Genomic DNA, 19,871 nt, shown 5'->3' with positions numbered 1-19,871 from the left:
TTCAGATTTAGGACTGTAAGAAACACAATTTTGACACAAATTTCAATTTCAACAATTTTTGAATGATTAGAAGCCTCAATCCAAGCAATCACTAGACCAACTTTGACTGTAATTTTGAAGGTGTTAAAATTGATAAAATCGGCCAAAATTCTGGATTTTAGCAGGGAAATACAGTAAGATCTAGCTCCCAAAATTTCGAAAAAAATGTCGGGGACGATGGCGCTCGGAGTGCACACGGTCCTCGCAACTTTTTTCCAAACTTTCAGGGATGAAAGATATTGTGATTTTATTGCGGAATCCAAAGTTACAGCTGATTTGGAAATGTTTTGATCAGTGAAATTGTCGGACAAAGGTTGAATCAAGAGGGTTTTAAAAATTAGGGTTTTAACACTTAACCACTTAATTTTCAAAATTAAAGCACAAATATGAATTGATAATTTGTAATAGAAGGGCAGATCTGAAACAAGCATCAACAATTAAACATTTCACAAGTTTAATTACTTAAAAAGAAAATTTAGGGTTTTTATGCAATCAACCTCTAAAATTTGCAAAAGATCAAACATGGAAATGTAATCAAGGAATCCAATTTTCAGATCTAACCATGAATAATCAGAAAGGATGTTCACGTCGGGTTCACCAAAATGTAAAGCGGAAAATCGCGATCGAACCCTAGTTGCTCTCCCCTCTTCCAACTCCAAGGAGAGAGAAGGGAGATTCACTCTAGGGTTGATGGTTTTCACTTAGGGGAGAGACTTTACATTCAAAAGAGGGGTTGAAAACCCACAAGATCCAATCCCACACAATGCAAGATTGGATGCTAAATGTGTTTCAAGGGTTATGACAACAAGGCTACCCTCTTTTGTAAAGAATGTGCATAGAAGAATTAAGCTAGGAATGCATAGAAAGTGAGAAAGATTCTCTTATAAACTGAGATAGGAATACAGTATGAAGCTGCGGACCTGGAATTAACAGTAAAATGTCGATACGGCGCTGTCCTGCAAATTTGAGTGAAAGTTGTCAGGACGATGGCGCCCGAGTGCCACGGTCCTCCGAAAAATCCGCGAAACGAAGGGGGATCTATTCATCTCTGCACAAGGATTCCAGATCTTCAATTTCAGCCACGTACCTGCAACCTACACACAGAAAAGCGAAGACGATTGGGGGGTTAGGGATTAGGGGTTTGCCTTTAGGTCAAACCCCGATTTTGGAATTAACCAAGAAATGAGCAATGTTGTAAATGTAAATGTCTGTAATGTAAAACAAGTACTAATACCTTGTTGTAAGGATGTTTGTATCCTTATGTGCGAAGGTATAGATGTTGTATGTTGTATGTTGTAGTAGTATGTTGTAAGTGATCCTTTCTTCAATGGTTGAATCCTTGTCTTGAATGCAACACTTAGCCTTGAATGGAGACTTGAAATGATCAATTGCTTGAAAGAATGCTTGAATGCTTGAATGCTTGAGTATAGTTTCCACGCTTTTTCCATCATATCGAATGAAAGAGGAAAATGTAGTTTATATAATTGTCAATTAGGGCTAATAGATTGATTTTCCCGACCTTAGGCCAACTAGGAAAGATAATTTTCCAATTTGCAAACATAAAGACCCGAAGTCCAAAAGAGACCGGGCCCAAAATAGGACCCAGGGACCAGGGCGCTGGGCGCCATGGTCCTGGAGGACCAGGGCACTGGGCACTTTGGTCCCACCTCCCGGGACAGTAGGGTGCAAAGGAGGTTCAGGCCAGGGTGCAAGAAAATGCAGTTTTCAGTGTCATAATCAGGTTTCGGGGTCTCCATTCAGGTTGCATGTTGCGTCGCCATCGTGAAGACCCAAATGCAGTCAAAATTGCAAGTGTCACAATTTTAGGACGCTACAAATACATATTGCATTCATAATATCAGGTCTTGTTTGTGTCAAATACAGTAAACCTCCTATCATAGACTTTTATCTTGTTGGATTAACAGGTGTTGATTCATCCTTCAAAGATAGTTTATCAGTTATAGTCATAGGTGTACTTACCGGTTTAGAGTTTTCCATGCCAAATTTCTTTAGTAATTCCTTCAAGTACTTTGATTGATTTATGAATATACCTTTATCAATCTGTGAAATCTGCAATCCTAAAAAGAATTTTATCTCCCCAATCATAGACATTTCAAATTCTTCCTGCATCTTATTAGAAAAGTCTTTACACAATCCATCTTCTCCTCCAAAGATTATATCATCAACAAAAACTTCAATAGCCAATATGTCATCATTAGTTACTTTGTAATATAGATTGCTATCAACATTACCTTTAGTGAAACCAATCTTCAAAAGATATTTGTCCAATCTAGCATACCAAGCTCTAGGAGCTTGCTTTAGTCCATATAAAGCGTTCCTTAACCTGCAAACCATATCTTTGTCATCTATCAATGAAAATCCATCAGGTTGTACAATGTAAACTTCTTCTAGATCACCATTCATAAATGCACATTTAACATCCATTTGATATACTTTATAGTTGTTGTGTGCTGCAAAAGCTAAGAATAATCTGACTGCCTCAATTCTAGCTACCGGTGCAAAGGTTTCATTGTAATCAATTCCTTCTTTCTATGAATATCCCTTACACACTAATCTTTCTTTGTTTCTGATTACCTTAGCATCTTCATTTAGTTTATTTCTGAATACCCATTTAGTTCCAATTACATTTTTGTCTTTAGGCTGGGGAACTAATGTCCATGTGTTATTCTTTTCAATTTGTTCCAATTCATCTTCCATAGCCTTAATCCAGTGTTTATCTTCACATGCCTCATTAACTAATGTTGGTTCAATTTGAGAAATAAGACATACCTTTTCATTTGCCAGTCTTCCTCTAGTCATAATTCCTTGATACTTGTTCCGAATTATCTGATTTTTTAGAGTGATTCAATCTTACATACTGGGGTGTTTTTACTTGTTGTTGTTCCTCAGTCATTGTAGAATTCTCAAATGATGTCGATGTGACTGGATCAACATTCTATACCGGTGTGCTCATAGTAGGTTCATTTGTGATTATCTCAATTGTCGGTTTAGAGTCTATGTACCTTGAATTATCTCTAAATTGTTCATCAATCTTCACATTTGCTCTTTCAATGATTTTCTGCAATCTCTTATTAAAACATCTATATGCCTTGCTCTTAGATTAATAACCAAGAAAAATTCCTTCATCACTTCTAGGATCAAATTTGCCAATATACTCATCTCTTCTAATATACCATTTACTTCCAAATATTCTAAAATATTTAAGGGTAGGAGTATTACCAAACCATAGTTCATCAAGGGTCTTACCGGTTTCACCTTTGATGTGAACTCTGTTGAATGTATAAATAGTTGTATTGACTGCTTGTCTCCAATACACATGAGGTAGATTTTCTTCTGATATCATGCTTCTAGCTGCATCCAAAATAGTTATGTTCTTTCTTTCCACAACTCCATTTTGCTGGGGTGTCCAAGGTGCTGATAACTGTCTTTTAATTCCATTCACTTCACAAAATGTATTAAATTACTTAGATGTGAATTCACCTCCTTGATCTGATCTCAAACATTTGTTTTTCTTACCGGTTTCATTCTCTACCATCACCTTGAATAGTTTGAACTTCCCAAAAGCTTCTGATTTCTCCCTAAGAAAAGTAACCCAACACATACTAGAATAGTCATCAATGATTAGCATAAAATACCTATCTCCTTGTAAACTTCTAGTTCTTGTTGGACCACATAAATCAGTATGAATTATGTCAAAATATTATTGGATTCTTCTGGTATACTCTTAAAAGATTCTCTAACTTGTTTTCCAAATTGACATTTCTTACATACCGGATTGTGAGGCTTAACAATCTTAGGTAAATCTCTTGCTACCTTAGTTGTACTGATTTTCACAATGCAATCAAAATTTACATGACACAGTCTCTTATGCCATAGCCAAATTTCATCAATATGTGCAATCAAGCATGTCTTCTCATTGTTATTGAAATGATATATATTACCTCTAGTCTGATTATCAGTTGCAATTTCTAAGCCAGTTCTGTTCATGATTTTGCATTTACCATTCTTGAATTGTAATTGGAATCCCTTTTCAACTAATTGACCAACACTCAAAAGATTGTTCTTCAAACCTTCAACATAGTAAACATTATCAGTATTATGCTTACCATCAAAAGATATAGTGCCTTTTCCTTTGATCAAACAAGCTTTGTCATCTCCAAATCTTACTAGACCTCCATTGTATTCATGAAAGGTTAAGAATTTACTCTTATCACCAGTCATATGATGTTAACATCCGAAATCAATAATCCATTCATCCTTATCTTCAATTTTAGCTGCCAGGGCCTACTCTACCGGTTGAATAGTAGGTTCCGGTTGATCTTCTATTATTGCAACAAAAATCCATCCATTGTCTATCGGTTCCTCATCAGAATCATCAATAACTCCTTCATCAACATAGTCACATGATTTGTCTCTATTCTTCTTGAATTTGTACCTTTGATATTCAGGCTTAGGGTTGTATGTTCTTTTAGCTTCTTCTTTCAATATTGCATGTCTATTAGGACACCTAGAAGCCATATGACCAATCTTATTGTAGTTAAAACATTTAAATGGTGCTTTACCTTCATACCTACTTCCAACTTGACCTTTAGGCATTTTCCTTGCAAATAGTGCTTCAAGCTCTTCCAGTTCTTCATTCTCCTTTCTAATTTGTTCAAGTTCTCTTACATAAAAGGCTTTCCAATCAGATTTTTTAGATGATGATGATGATGTTGCAAATGATGATGATGCCTTGAAAGCTAAATCTGTCTTAATAGTAGCAACATGGCCAAATTCCTCAAGTTCAAAGGTTGAACGTTTTCCAACCAAAGTGTGTCTAGATACTGATGTATTAGGCATTGTTCTCAATTCATTTGTAGTAGTAACTTTCATTTTATATGTCGGTGGCAAAGCTCTTAAAACTTTAGAAACAATTTCATCTTCACTTAAGGTTCCTCCACAACGTTGTATGCCCAAAACAATTTCATTTACTCTTTCCATAAAAGCAGAAATCCTTTCATCTTCTTCCATTTTTAGATTTTCATACCTGACCCAGATGCATTCCAGTTTTGCAATTTTGACTGTCGTATCACCTTCATTCAATGTCTCCAATTTATCCCAAATAGCTTTAGTAGTAGATCTATCTGATAATCCCATGATTTGCTGATCAGACAATGCGCTCAAGAGTGCTTCTCTTGCTTTGCAATCATTTTCCTCATCTTTAGCCAAGGTTGGTGGAATAGGTTAACCTTGAGTACAAACAACATAGCCATTATTTGTAACATCCCATATGTCCTTCCCAATGCAATTCAGATGTGTTTCCATCTTGATCTTCCATATGCCATAGTTAGTTCCATCATGTTTCAAACTGTCCTTCCTGAAATAGTTAGAAGACATTAGATCTGCTCAAGCTGTTAAACTTTCACAAAAAGAGGACTAAGCTCTGATACCAATTGTTAGGTTCTGGAGGCAACTGAGAGGGGGGGCTGAATTAGTTGTCCAATAAATTTCAAACCAAAACTTAATGCTTAATACCGGTAAACCAAAATTTAATGCTGGTAGACAGTTTAATAGTTAATTGCAGTACTGATAAAGTTTAATGCATGAAATAGAAAGACAAAACACATAGCATAGTTATTTATACATGGAAACCCTGTAAGGAGAAAAACCATGGTGGGAAACCTTACCCACTATCAGATAGTATGTCTATACAATATGGAGTCTTCACATGTAGAGAGGCCAATTGCCTAGAGCTCACTACTCAATCACAAAATTGGAGTCACACTGAGTACAATTGGATGGTTAAATCCAATGATAATGTACTACTCAAAATAACATCTTCATATGTTGGATTCAGTATCGACTAAGCTCTAATTTGTCTTCTTCAAACCTTCCTTCAATCTTGAATGATGTCTGCGTGTATAGCTCTGCATATACCTTATTACAATCCCTTTTCACTCTTCCACACAATCTCATAAATGAGATCTTACATATATACCAAAACCTAAGACCAAATGAGTAGGTAGGCTCACAAAGATATTACAATAAAATCAATTACAAATGAATCAATATGCGATGCATGATGTCAACTCAATGCATTTACAATAATAATAAATCATCTTCATGATGTACCGTGTTGATCTAGAATAGATATGCTTGTCAATGCATATCCTGGACCTATTTGCCTATAACAACAAATATGCAAACCCGATTAGACCAATGAACAAATCACCAAAACCAACTGTCCAAACAATGTCTTTGACACATCCAAGTAGTCTCTAGATGATAACAGATCATCCTTAGTGCCGGTGAACAATATAACCTACCGATGAATCAGATATTGGTGACTGTGCATAAGTCACTAATCATGCCGGTGAACATAACCAAAGATCTCCAAGTGTTTCTTAAGTGTTGACAAGTGTTGACATCAATGAAAAAACCATATAAACATATCCAAAATACCAACAATCTGTACACATCATTCAAGAAAGCCTCGACCGCTCCTTGATCACCGCTTCATCGAACTCAGTAACTCATCACATGCTTTGCATTACATGTAGTATACTTTCTCATTCCCAAGATAAAAAAAAAATTACCTCAGTGCACTGAAATAACTTTGAAACTCTCTTCATACAATATGTATTTTGTGTCATAATCATTACCACTCATCATCATATCATAAACCAATATAACCAATTCACCAAACTTAATCGGTTAGGGTTTATCAAAAACAATAGGTAAGGTTTACTAGTTCAACTCTCCAATACTTAGCAATACTGGTTCACTCCACAAACTAACCTACTAGTTACAATTTCCTTTCATTAGCTCTTCCTATCGGTTATAAAACAACATTACAACAACATCATTACCGGTTAATTGACATCAATGACAATATAACAAACCATTAATAAAATCTTCATGCAAATGCCAACACCCTTCTCATTATTGGTGTAGGTACACCTCTTCAACAAGCCATTCATGGATCAGAGGATGAGGAGTAGGTTATTAGGATCATTTTGAGTGTCTTTTGTTTGGGCATTTTCATGTTTTCAATAAGGACCCCACTATGTAAACCAATGTCCCAAATTACGCATCTTGATAAGCCAATTTGGACAATTTGGTAAATAGGGGTAGAATGATGTTTGTTTTTATTTTTTATAGGATTTTAGGGTTTTTAGGTGGTGTTTGGTTGATCCAAGTTGATTGGATCCCAAACTTGGTTTGATTGACAACTTTTGTAAAAAATGCAACTTTTAAAATTGCAACTTTTGTAAGCAAAAGTCCAACTTTTCAAATTTCTGTTGATGCAAGCCTCTCAATGACTCCAACCTCTTCAAAATTCAGTTGGAAACTATTTGGAGTAGGCCTATAAAATTTGTGGACATGATTCCCAAGGTTGGTGTGGTTGTTGATTGAAGTTTGAAGGCATAATAAGATTGAAAATTGAGTTTTCTTTGAAATTTCGAACTTGTTCTAATTGTACATCATTGTATGGATTGAATCTGAAAAATTTATTCATGGAGTAGGTAGAAGATTGAGTTACCTCTATTTTTCTAGTGGTTTGAGGTCTTGATCTTCTGGGAGCAGTGAGAACCCCTTGTTTTATTGATTGTAACCCGGAAAGAAAGGGTTTGGCTAGGGTTTTGATAAGAAATGGCCATATCTTGAATCTTCCCCATCTATAAGTTCTCTCCTTTGGTGGAATGCAATATTGGTCAGTGTATTCTAATATTTTCATGTGTTTTTACAAGGAAGGCTTGGATGTGAGGAGCTTGAAGTGAACCTAGGTAGGCATCTCCATGTGACTACCTTGGACAAAATTAGGAGAGTCACCCTAAAATCTCATAGTGGTGGATTCTAGGCATACAACCCTAGAATTAAAGGTTATTTATGATCCCCCACCTGATCATGAAGTTGGTTTTGTAGTTGAGAGTCTTGAAATTGGTGTTTCTTTATAAATGAGGCCTAATTGCCCTAATTAGGTCTCTAGGCTTCTAAAGGGTTCAGACCCTTAGGATGTAGATCTTACCAATCCATTTTGGGGATGAGTGTAGATCCATAGAGAGTATCTGGAATGGTAAATAGTTTGTTAGGTTGTGTGCAAGATTTTGGAGTTAAGGGAAAAATACTCGCTAAATAGGGCTACTAGCCTAGGGGGTAGATTTCCAAAGGAAGTATAGGACATTGAAGCCAAAACCTAAAACAAATGTTTGGAATAGTTCCTAGGTATCATGAATTGATGAGATCCAAGGCCTCTAAGAGAAAGAGTCATGGTGAGGCATGTTAGAGGTGTTGAAGCCATTTACTCATCTTGAGTAGGTACTAGTCTTGAGCAGTGGAGAGTATTTCAAACCCTTAAGGTGTGGAGTCCTTTTTGTAGGATCCTTACTATCTTTTGAAGGGTCTAAAAGAAACCTTTTGGACCAGTCCCTAGGTGTGAGAAGGGCTCTGCATCAAGTGGTATCAAAGCTTAGGAGTGTCCTTTGGACTGAAGAAGAAGACAAGATGTCAAAGGAAGAGGGATCCCAAGATCTCCCATCATGGATGACCAATGCTGAGTTGGATGTCCTGGTGAAGAAGAATATGGTAGATAATAGAGTAGTCAAGGATGATAATCAAGCCTTGAGAGAAGAAATGGAGTAGTGGAAGGGCAAAGTGGAGAGGGGAGAGGGAGACTCTGGAGGAGTTGAAGAAGGGGGTGAAGAGGAGATCCCTAGGCAGGAAGAACCAGAGGTTCCTGCAGAACAAAGACCCTTGATGAGCATCCTCAAGTCCATGGAAAGGATAACAATGGATGGGAAGTTGGATCTGCTAGTGTTTGTAGGTAAGATGGAACCTAATACAGTGATGGAGTGGATACACTCCTTAGACATTTTCTTTGAGAGTGAAGACACACCAGAGAACCAAAGGGTGAAAATGGCCCAATCTAAAATGAAAGGGGTTGCACTGACTTGGTGGACTTTCATCTAGGATGAGAGGGTGAAAGAGGGAAAGAGAAGAGTTTATACTTGGAAAAAGATGATGGATTTGGTGAAGGAAGCCTATGTGATAGTGGACTATAATGTCCAATTACACAAGACGAACAAAACTTGTAGCAGAAGGAGATGGAAGTGAGTTCCTACACAGAGGAATTCATGAAGTTGTGTGTGAAGACCAAGGTAAAGGAGAGTGAGGATGAAAAAGTGGTGAGATATCTCAATGGACTAAGATTTTCCATCTAATAAGAATTGAATCTCCACACCCCGGAGACAGTCCAAAAATGTTTTTCAGTTGGCACTTAAGGTGGAGGAGAAGCTAAAGAGAAGAAAGGAACAAAATAGTAGAGGCAAAGGGAGACAACAAAGAGGGGAAAGAGGCCCTTTTAGAGGTAGAGGAAATGGTTTTGGATACCAAGGTGAGTCTAGTCAAGAAGGCACCAGAGGAGAGAGCAGTTACAACCAAGGAGGAGGCTACAATCAAAGAGGGAAGTTTAGAGGTAGAAGACCATCCTCTAGAGGAAGATCCCAAGGTAGAGGACCTCATTTATATTACCACTACAACCAAGAGGGGCACATGGCTAATAGGTGTCCGGAGAAGGCTACAAAATCCATGGGAGAAAGGAGGAGCAACTTGGTGTAGGAATCCAATTGCCAAAGTGTGGTAAGTGCAAACACCTATCAAAGTGTCAATGCTCTTGATAGCTATGGCTACCCTAAAAGAGGAGATGCTTTGATGATGAGGAGAGTAGTGACCAGCATGAAGGTACTTGACAAGGAGCCCCCACAAAGAAATTATCTTTTCAAAACTACCCACAAGGCAGGAGGAAAGGTCTGCAAGGTCTTGATAGACTCTGGGTCTACTAAAAATTTTGTGTCACTTGAAATGGTAGAGAAGCTTAAGTTGAGAAGGTTTCCACATCCTTACCCCTACAAGGTATCATTCCTCACCCAAGGTTAGCAAGAAGTGGTAGAAGAGCAGACGTGGGTAGAGTTTCAGATTGGATCGTACAAGGATAGATTGTTATTTGATATAGCCATGATGGATGCATGTCATCTCTTGTTTGGAAGGCCATGATAGTTTGACTTGAAGGCTCATCATGATGGGGTTATAAACACCTATTCAATCACCAAGGATGGTAAGGTGACAGAACTTTTACCTCTGATGGAGAATAAGATGGAACCAAAGGGGAAGGATGCCAAAGTGTTGTTGGTAGAGGGAAAGTAGTTCATGAAGGAGATTGCAGAGAAGGATACAGTTTTCTATGCCCTCATTCCCAAGTCTAGGGTGACAAAGGAGTATTTTGCAGAGAGGAAAGAAGAAGGACAGAGGCACATAGACCCTACAATCAAACAGTTACTTCACAAGTACAAATACATCATCTCAGATGGAATGCCAAGATCCTTGCCACCTGTGAGAGACATAAGTGATTGCATAGATCTGATCCCTAGATCTACCCTACCAAATAAAGAAGAATACAAGCTTACTCCAGACCAGAATACAGAGAGGGCAAGACAAATTGAGGAGTTTCTAGAACCAGGACTAATTGGCAAAAGTCTAAGCCCATGTGTAGTACCTTCTATCCTTGCACCCAAGAAATAAGGCACTTGGAGGCTATGCACAAACTCAAGGGCCATCAACAAGATAACTATAAGGTATAGGTTTACAATCCCTAGGATAGAGGATTTACTTGATTGCTTGGGGAATGCAAAATATTTCACCAAAATGGATCTAAAAAGTGGATACCATCAGATTAGAATAAGGCTGGGGGATAAATGCAAAACAACTTTTAAAACCAATGGGGGGTTATATGAGTGGAAAGTCATGCCATTTGGGTTTTCCGATGCCCCTAGTACCATTATGAGGTTGATGAATGAGGTCTTGGTGGAGTTCATAGGAAAGTTTGTAATAGTATACCTAGATGATATTTTGATCTTTAGTCACACAAGGGAAGAGAACCTCAAACATGTAGATATGGTCCTCAAAAGGTTACATGAAGAGAAGCTAATGATAAATTTGGATAAGTGTTTGTTCATGTAGGAGGAAATCATTTACTTGGGATTTGTAATCTCACAAGGTGAGTTGAAAATGGACCAAGAGAAGGTAAGTTCTATTCTATATTGGCCAACACCTAAAACCATGAATGATGTCCGGAGTTTCCATGGCTTAGAAACTTTTTATAGGAAGTTTATAAGGGGATTTAGTCATGTTTGTGCACCCATACTTGGCACCATAAAAGGAGGACAAAAGTGCAGGTTTAGTTGGACCAAGGAGGTAGATGACTCATTTGAGACTTTGAAAAAGAAAGTTGCAGAATAACCAGTCCTTGCCCTACCAGTCTTCAACAAGATATTTCAGGTGGAATGTGATGCAAGCCACATGGCTATTGGGGCAGTACTCAGTCAAGAGGGAAGGCCAATTTCCTTTTTTAGTGAAAAAATAAATGATGCCAAGAGGAGATATGCATCCTATGATTTGGAGATGTATGCTTTAGTCTAGTCATTGAAGAAGTGGAGGCACTACTTATTGCCAAAGGAGTTCATAGTTTTCACTGACAATCAAGCTGTAAGTTTCATAAATAATCAAGATAAATTAAATCACACGCACATGAATTGGGTAGAGACCCTACAAGCCTTCACCTTCAACCTCAAGCTCAAAAACGGGGTCAATAACAAAGTTACAGATGCCTTAAGAAGGAGGGTCTTAACCATCAACCAAATTAAGATGGAAATGTTGGCATTGACTCCCTAAAGAACATGTATAATGCTAATGAAGATTTTAGAGAGATCTACAAGGTATGTGAGTCTTTTAGTGAGAGGTATCATGTTGAATTTTCAAATTTTTTGATACAGGATGGATGTCTATTCAAGGGTGGACAATTATGCATTCCTAAGTGTTCAATGAGACTGAATATTATTAGGGAGAAACATTGTGAAGCAATGGCACATCATTTTCATCTTGACAAGACCCTTGACCTTTTTAAAAGACATTACTACTGGCCTAAGTTGTAAGCAGATGTTAGGAGGTTTGTAGAAACATGTGTGATCTGCCAAAAAGCCAAAGGGAAATCCACCAATGCAGGTTTGTACCAACCTTTACCCATTCCTTCTAGGCCATGGGAAAGCATAAGCATGGAATTTGTGTTGGGTCTACCTAAGACAAGGAGGGGGTTTGACAGTGTTTTTGTAGTGGTGGATAGATTTAGAAAAATGGCTCATTTCTTGCCATGTAAAACCTCTTGTGATGCCTCATATGTTGCAGACTTGTTTTTCAAAGAGATAGTTAGGATAAATGGGTTTCCCCTAAACATAGTGTCAGACAAGGATGTGAAGTTCATAGGACATTTTTGAAGGATCCTTCGGAAGAAGTTGGGAACCAACCTAGCTTTCTCATGAACCTACCATCCCCAAATAGATGGACAAACTAAAGTTGTCAATAGGTCCTTGGGGAACCTATTAAGATTCTTGACAAGACAACATGGAGAAAAATGGGACAACATACTATCTCAGGAAAAGTTATCATACAATGACACCATAAATAAAGGCACTAGGAAATCTCCTTTATAAATTGTGTATGGCATCCACCCAAGGGGTGTGTTAGATTTGAGGGATTTACCTAAAGAAGATTCCATTAGTGCAGATGGTGAAGCTTTTGCATCATCCATCAAGGAGGTACATGATCAAGTGAATTCTCATCTCCAAAAATCTATAGAGAAGTACAAGGCTTATGCTGACAAGAAAAAGAGGGATGTGCGGTTTGGTGTTGGGGATTTAGTATGGGTGAATTTGAAGAAGGAGAGACTCCCAAAAGGAAAACACACAAAGCTCATACAAAGGAAGATTGGACCATGTTAGATTGTGAAGAAGTGTGGGCAAATTGCTTATGAAATCCAACTTCCTCCTAATCTTGGATTGTCACCCATTTTCAATGTATGTGATATAACACCTTACAAAGGTAATGGTAATGAAGGGGAGGAACCAATGCAGGTTGCAACATATGATGATATTCCAAAGCATGATCCACCAAAATTGAGAAAGGTTTTAAATACTAAAGTCACAAAGAGAACAAGGAAAAAGGAGTACAAAGAGTATTTGGTGCCTTGGCAGGGAAAACTAGACACTAAAGTAGTTTGGATGATAGAAAACCAAATCTCCAATCATGGCAAAGACCTCCAAACTCTGATCTCAAGTGGGCTTGAGATTTCTTCTCCCGGGAAGTATGGCATAGGGGCACCTCTTCAACAACCCATTCATGGATCAGAGGATGAGGAGTAGGTTATTAGGATCATTTTGAGTGTCTTTTGTTTGGGAATTTTCATGTTTTCAATAAGGACCCCACCATGTAAACCAATGTCCCAAATTAGGCATCTTGATAAGCCAATTTGGACAATATGGTAAATAGGGGTAGAATGATGTTTGTTTTGATGTTTTACAGGATTTTAGGGTGTGTAGGTGGCGTTTGGTTGATCCAAGTTGAGTGGATCCCAAACTTGGTTTGATTGACAACTTTTGTCAAAAATTCAACTCTTTCAAGCAAAAGTGCAACTTTTCAAATTTTAGTTAATGTAAGCCTCTCAACGGCTCCAACCTCTTCAAAATTTGGTTGGAAACCATTTGTATTATTCCTATAAACCTTGTGGACATTATTCCCAAGGTTGGTGTGGTTTTTGATTGAAGTTTGAAGGCATAAGAAGATTAAAAACTGAGTTTTTCCCTAAAATTCTGAACTTTTTGTTGTTGTACGTCATTGTACGGATTGAATCTAATAAATTTATTCATGGAGTAGGTAGAGGATTGAGTTACCTCTTTTCTGGTAGTGGTTTGAGGTCTTGATCTTCTGAGAGTAGTGATAACCCCTTGTTTTATTAACTGTAACCCGAAAAGCAAGGGTTTGGCTAGGGTTTTGACAAGAAATGGCCATATCTTGCATCTCCCACATCTATAAGTTCTCCCCTTTGGTGGAATGCAATATTAGTCAGTATATTATAATATTTTCATGGGTTTTGTCAAGGAAGGCTTGGTTGTGAGGAGATTCAAGTGAACCTAGGTAGGCATCTCCTTGTGACTACCTTGGACAAAATTAGGACAATCACCCTAAAATCTCATAGCTATGGATTTTGTTAGGATTCCCATAGATACTGAGGGGGGGGGGGTGAATCAGTATCTAACTGGTTAGGATATTTTCTTAACTTAAAACGTGTAGAGCATATTAATACTGTGTAATGGTAAACAGAAAGTAATGCAATAAATAGAGACAAAAGCAACAACATGAAAAAAACACCATAACACAATATTTTAACAAGGAAACCCGGTGTGGGAAAAATATCAGTGGGATTTGTGACCCACAATATTCACTTACTGGCCAATAAGAGAATATTACTGCTACAAGAGGGGCCTGCACATGCAGGAAGGCCAAGTGCCTAGAGCTCATTGATCAAATACAAAATAGGAAGTCTCACTGACTTACAAAATGGATTATATAAATCTAGTGTCTTGTACTACTTCAAAATAGCATCTATAATGCTAGATCTAGTACCGATTTCTGCTCTGCTTCTTACATAAACCCTTAACCTATATTTTGCATAATAGGTCTACCTTATTTCACCTAATTACATTCATCTATCCTTACTTAATTGTTCTTCAATGATCTCTCTTATATAAGAGTCATTTTACAAATTTCCAAGTCGGGTTACAGTGATTATTCAATAATAAACAAAATATATTAACAATAAAATTCCTGTCGGCTTTTGTGCCGGTATGCTTCCTTTCACTGTTGGTGTCGGTGGTCTGTGTGCCGGTGTAGAATCTAACTTTGTTGGTGCCAGTGAATTGCCTTACCGGTGACATAGGATTGTAAGGTTTCCATCAATGACAAAACCTTCAATCACCTACAATGTCTCATTGAAGTGTGCATTAGCCAACAATCTCCCCCTTTGGCATTGATGGCAACACTCATGAGAAAATTTCAAAAAGTGTAGTCCAAAAATATGCTACCAAAAATGTGTGAACCAAAATGCGTGAACTCCCCCTGAGTAGATGAGTCCTGATTATTTTCTCATACCACTATTCCCCCTTTAGCATCAATGACAAAGGTTGTTAAAGTGTCAATAGAGTATGGTTTCTTGTCTCAACTTTGTAACCGGGTGGTTACAATTTGAAAAAGATCTTCCAAAACCAAATTCAAGTTCTCAATGAACTTTTTACTATCCTTTATTGCTACCTCTGTTCTTTGAACCGTACCGGTGAGGTGTTGCATTTACTCTGTTGGTGTCTTCTATCCTTGTACCAGTGCACCAGATATTTCTTTCCTTAAAGATGCTAGGTAGTCTAGTTGTGGACTTAGTCTTAAGTTCAGATCTTTAGCATTACTTTTTATTCTCTCCTTTTCTCTTTCTAGCTTTAGTAACTCTTCCTCAAAACCTGTTATCTTTTGCTCAAAAATTGATAATGAATCAGATGAATTAATAAAATTGTCAGCTAGCTTGTTAATTTCCTCCTGTATCTTGCTCATTTTCTTGTCTATGTCAACTGTCAAAAAGTTTGTCTTACAAGGGTCTCTGTACAAAGTTTTGAACTCCTTGAGTGTGCTACACAATTCCAGTAGAAGCATGTCAAACTGCCTTGTACACTTCTTTATTTGTTCCTCAAAGAATTTTTGTTTTTCCTTTTCTAACCTCTCTTTGACTGCTTCCTCCTTTATTTGTTCAACTGTCACTGTGTTGTCAGTAATATACTTAGACAAAGTGTCAAGTTGACTCAAAGAATCCTTATTATCTACATTGCATTTTGGAGCTATCATCTTCAAAATTAGAATTGTGTCATCTATAGCTTTATATGCCTATGAACTACAATCTTTTATTTTCTTTAGAGAGTCCAAAAGAACTTCAGTTACATTTGTTGATTTAAATCCTTTATTTGAAGAGCTAACATCCTGAATTCCACCGGTGGGAGCAATATCCTTGCTTGCAGTGACCTCTAGTAGGTCAGTCTATGTTTCCATTTCCTTAAGCAAAGGTTTTTGTTGTTCTCCTATTACCAGTGGCACTGTTTCCACATGAACCTGTTCCTGTTCTGGAGCCTATTGCTCTGCTTGTTGCTTTGTTTGTTGTTTTGTTTTCCCATCTGTCGGTTTACCTTCAGTGTTATCTGTGTTATTAGTTACCGGTGGCTCACTAGCCATATCTATCTTACTAGTTGTGTCCTTGTCTATCATAATGTTGAATTTTTGAGTATCAACATCAACTGTGTAAAGTACCTTAGAATTAGGATTTGTATCCTCTTGTGATACATCCATACTCTCATTAGCCGGTTGATTTTCAGTTATTGTTACTGGTGGAGTAACCTGAGGTGGTGGGGATAAGTTATCTCTTATTTTGATGGTTGGATGACCACCAACCTTTCCTTTACCCTTATCCTTGTCTTTCTTATATACCTTGATTGGTTTAGGGTTTCTATACTCTTCCTATTTTTCCTTCTCAACAAGGAATATATCCCATGCATTTTCAGTTTCTTATGCAACCTCATTTACTCTTCCAACCATTAGTGGAATATGTCAGTGTGCAGTAGAGAATACTGACCGGTTAGCCTCTACAATTAGATCATCTATTTCCTTTGGAGAGTTAATTGGGTAGACAACAAGTAAGTTTTCAATTTTTATTTTCTTGTCAAGTTCTACAACAGATTGTCTTCTTGCTTCCAGTCTCTTAAATAGTTCATCTGGTAGTTCATCTACAACTTGAATCAAGAACTTTTTGTAGATGTCCAAGTGTAAAATAACACTATTTTCAACCTTTTCTTTATCATCAACTAATAGTGAGTCATATAGTTTTTTGATGTTTTTAAGTTTTCCTTCTTCTGTGATTTCATCCAATAGTCTATCAATCGGAGAAATATTTTGTTGAGTCCTTTTCTTTGGTGTCAACTTTTTCTTCTTAGGAGTAGATTTCTTGCCCGAGGGCCTCACTGCCTATTGTTTTTGCCTTGTTCTTCTAGGTGAAGGTGTGGATACTGGTGAAGGTTGTCTTTTCCTTACAACTCTTTTAAATTTAGTACATCTTCTTTGATAGCCTTAGCCTGCCTTGAACCTTTCTTTATAGTTGCTTCTACTTTCTTCACTCTCTTTTTGGATTGAATTTGTTTTTCAATGGTTTTAGCACCGCCAAATACCTCTTCCTTAGGTTCATTGGGTGCTTCCACAAGGGCTTTAGCATATGTTTCAATGATGTGATCATCTATCTCATAACCTATTTCAGTAACCCAAATTGTTCTTGGGATAACTACTTCCATCCAGATCTCATCCTTCTTAATCACAAAGCATATATCATCCTTATATTTATCTACAATTGCTTGTGATAATCTTACTCTAGTGTTCATTTTGGCCTTTAATGCTTGAAAGTATTCATTGATATTCTTTTCTCTATTTTCACCCATGTTGTTCATTAGGTCAGATAACTATTTGCCTACCGGTATGTCAAATCCAAGGTTCTTATTACCTATACTAGGAACCTGTTTGGTTATATGTAGCATTAAGCAAACAAGTAAGTTACCAAATCTAAATGTCCCTTTCTTGTCCTTCTTGATCTTTCCTAGATTGTCTATAAGTTCATCCTTTAACCATTCACATACATCAATTTTCACATTATCTTTAACCTTATCATGTGCACTTTTTATGCATAAGCTGGAAACTGAGTTAAGTCTGTTTGCATGAGTTGCTTTGTAACCTAGAATCATGCTAATGAATCTCACATTTATGTCAGTTACATCATTTACCCTTAAGGACCTTTTGTTGGATGTTGCACCTATTAGGTTCATTACCAGGTCATTTGAGACCTTCTTTTTCTTGTCTGGTCTGTTACCGGTGGAAGGTAACCCTATTACAGCTTTCACAGCTTCCTTAGTGATTTTGTGAATTGAATCTAGCCAAAAGAATGCACCATGTAACCTGCTCAATACTATCCTAATAACTTCCTTAGCAAAATCCAGAATGCTGAGGATTTCAGTGAATCCTCGGGTTTCAATAATTTTGTGCTCAGGCTTCACATTATCGGAGTCATCACATATGACAGTTTTGTACATGCTCCCGATTTCCTCATCACCTAATTCTTCTATATGGCAATGGATGTACATTCTAGGGTCTTCTGCAAAAACAACTCCTTTGGGGATTTGAGAAAATGCACCAACATTATCATCCTTTTTAGATATCTCGAGAAACTAGCTGAAATATGGGCCTAGGGCGTTTGATTACCTTGACTACAATAGGGTTTTCTATGAATTCAGGTACAAAAGTGGATGCCATGATTATAAATACCTTTTTCTACCTTTGGAAAGATTGATTGTTGAAATGCTTTGCCTCTTTGCTTGAAATGCCTTAGCTCTGGAAATTTCATGCTCTTCAAATGTTTGAATGCTCGGTGAAGTGAAATGGAGCCAAAAACACTAATTTATAATGTGAATCTACCAACTACCACATTTAATGCTTGCCGCTTAAGTAATCACTTAACATAACTACCGGTATAGAAGTAATTTCAACTTCTTAACGTCAACTGAGGGAATAATAGCATATTTCACATTGATTTCCAAACCCTCAAAAGAATTTTTTTTAATTAGATGAAGAGACTCCTGCCGGTGGAGTGCTACTTTGTTCTACTGGTGGAGTGTTGCTTGGTTCTACCGATGGAGGAGTATTCCCAACACCATTTAGGTCTGACTTTCTAATCCATTGTTCTGAGAATTCTTGCTTAACTTCTTCAACCTTTTCTTTTTCTTTCAAACTAGAACCTTTGTTGTCTATCGGTGGTGCCTTACTTCTGCAGAATTTTGCAATATGTCCAGTCTTGTTACAAGCATAACAAGTCACATTATTTTCCTGAATAGCCTTTCCATAACCTATGCTGATTTGTGTTCTGCATTGATTAGATAAGTGTCCAAATCTTCCACAAACATAACATCTTACATTCATTCTGCAATTCTCATAATTATGACCAACTTTGTTGCATTTTGAACATTGACCGATGGGTGCATTAGTATTCTGATAATTTCTAGATCTACATTGATTTGCTCTATGACCATACTTGTTATAGTTAAAGCATTTTCCATTGAATTTATAAGCAGTAGGTTGTCTTACTAGTTTTCTATGATCCTATGTGTTTGAAGTACTGGAGCTTTCACCAACTTCAAAGCCAATTCCACAAGTGTCACCTTTAGGTTTTTTATTCTTCAGCAAGTTACCAAGTTCTTCTGAGCTTTTCTTGAATTTCTCTTTATGTTGATTTTCAGTATCTAGTTCTCTTTCTAAGACTTCTTTCTACCTCATTATTTTATTTGAGTCATTCTGAGTGTGCATCAGATCTGCCTTCAATAAATCATTTTCATAACTAAGTCTTGTGTTTTTATTTGCAGCATCACTTAGTCTTCTAGTCAAATCTTCTTCATTCTTCTTTCTATCTTCAATTTCTTTACAAAATCTCATAGGCATATCCTGCATCTCATTCTTTGTTGTCATGTCCTCTTGCTTCAACTTGTTTATCATATCATTAAGAGTTTCTTTTTCATCATTCTCATTTTGCATCTTTTCACAAAGTTCTCTTCTCTTGTTTCTTGAAATAGTAAGATTTTCTTGAAGTTCTTGAATGATATCCTAAGCAGCCTTTAGATCATCTTCAAGTTTGATATTTTTCAATTTTCCTACATCATAGTCTGAGAGAGCTGCTTCAAGTTGCTTCATCAAGTTTTCCATCTCTACCAGTGTCAAGATCTTCCTCAAGCTGTTAGGCTTTTGAAAATAGAGGACCAAGCTTTGATACCAATTGTTAGGATTCCCACAGAAACTAAGAGGGGGGGGGGTGAATCAGTATCTAA

Source organism: Cryptomeria japonica, chromosome 9 (genome assembly GCF_030272615.1).
Source record: "Cryptomeria japonica chromosome 9, Sugi_1.0, whole genome shotgun sequence".
Classification (NCBI taxonomy): domain Eukaryota; kingdom Viridiplantae; phylum Streptophyta; class Pinopsida; order Cupressales; family Cupressaceae; genus Cryptomeria; species Cryptomeria japonica.
Note: the sequence above shows the minus strand (reverse complement) of the source record.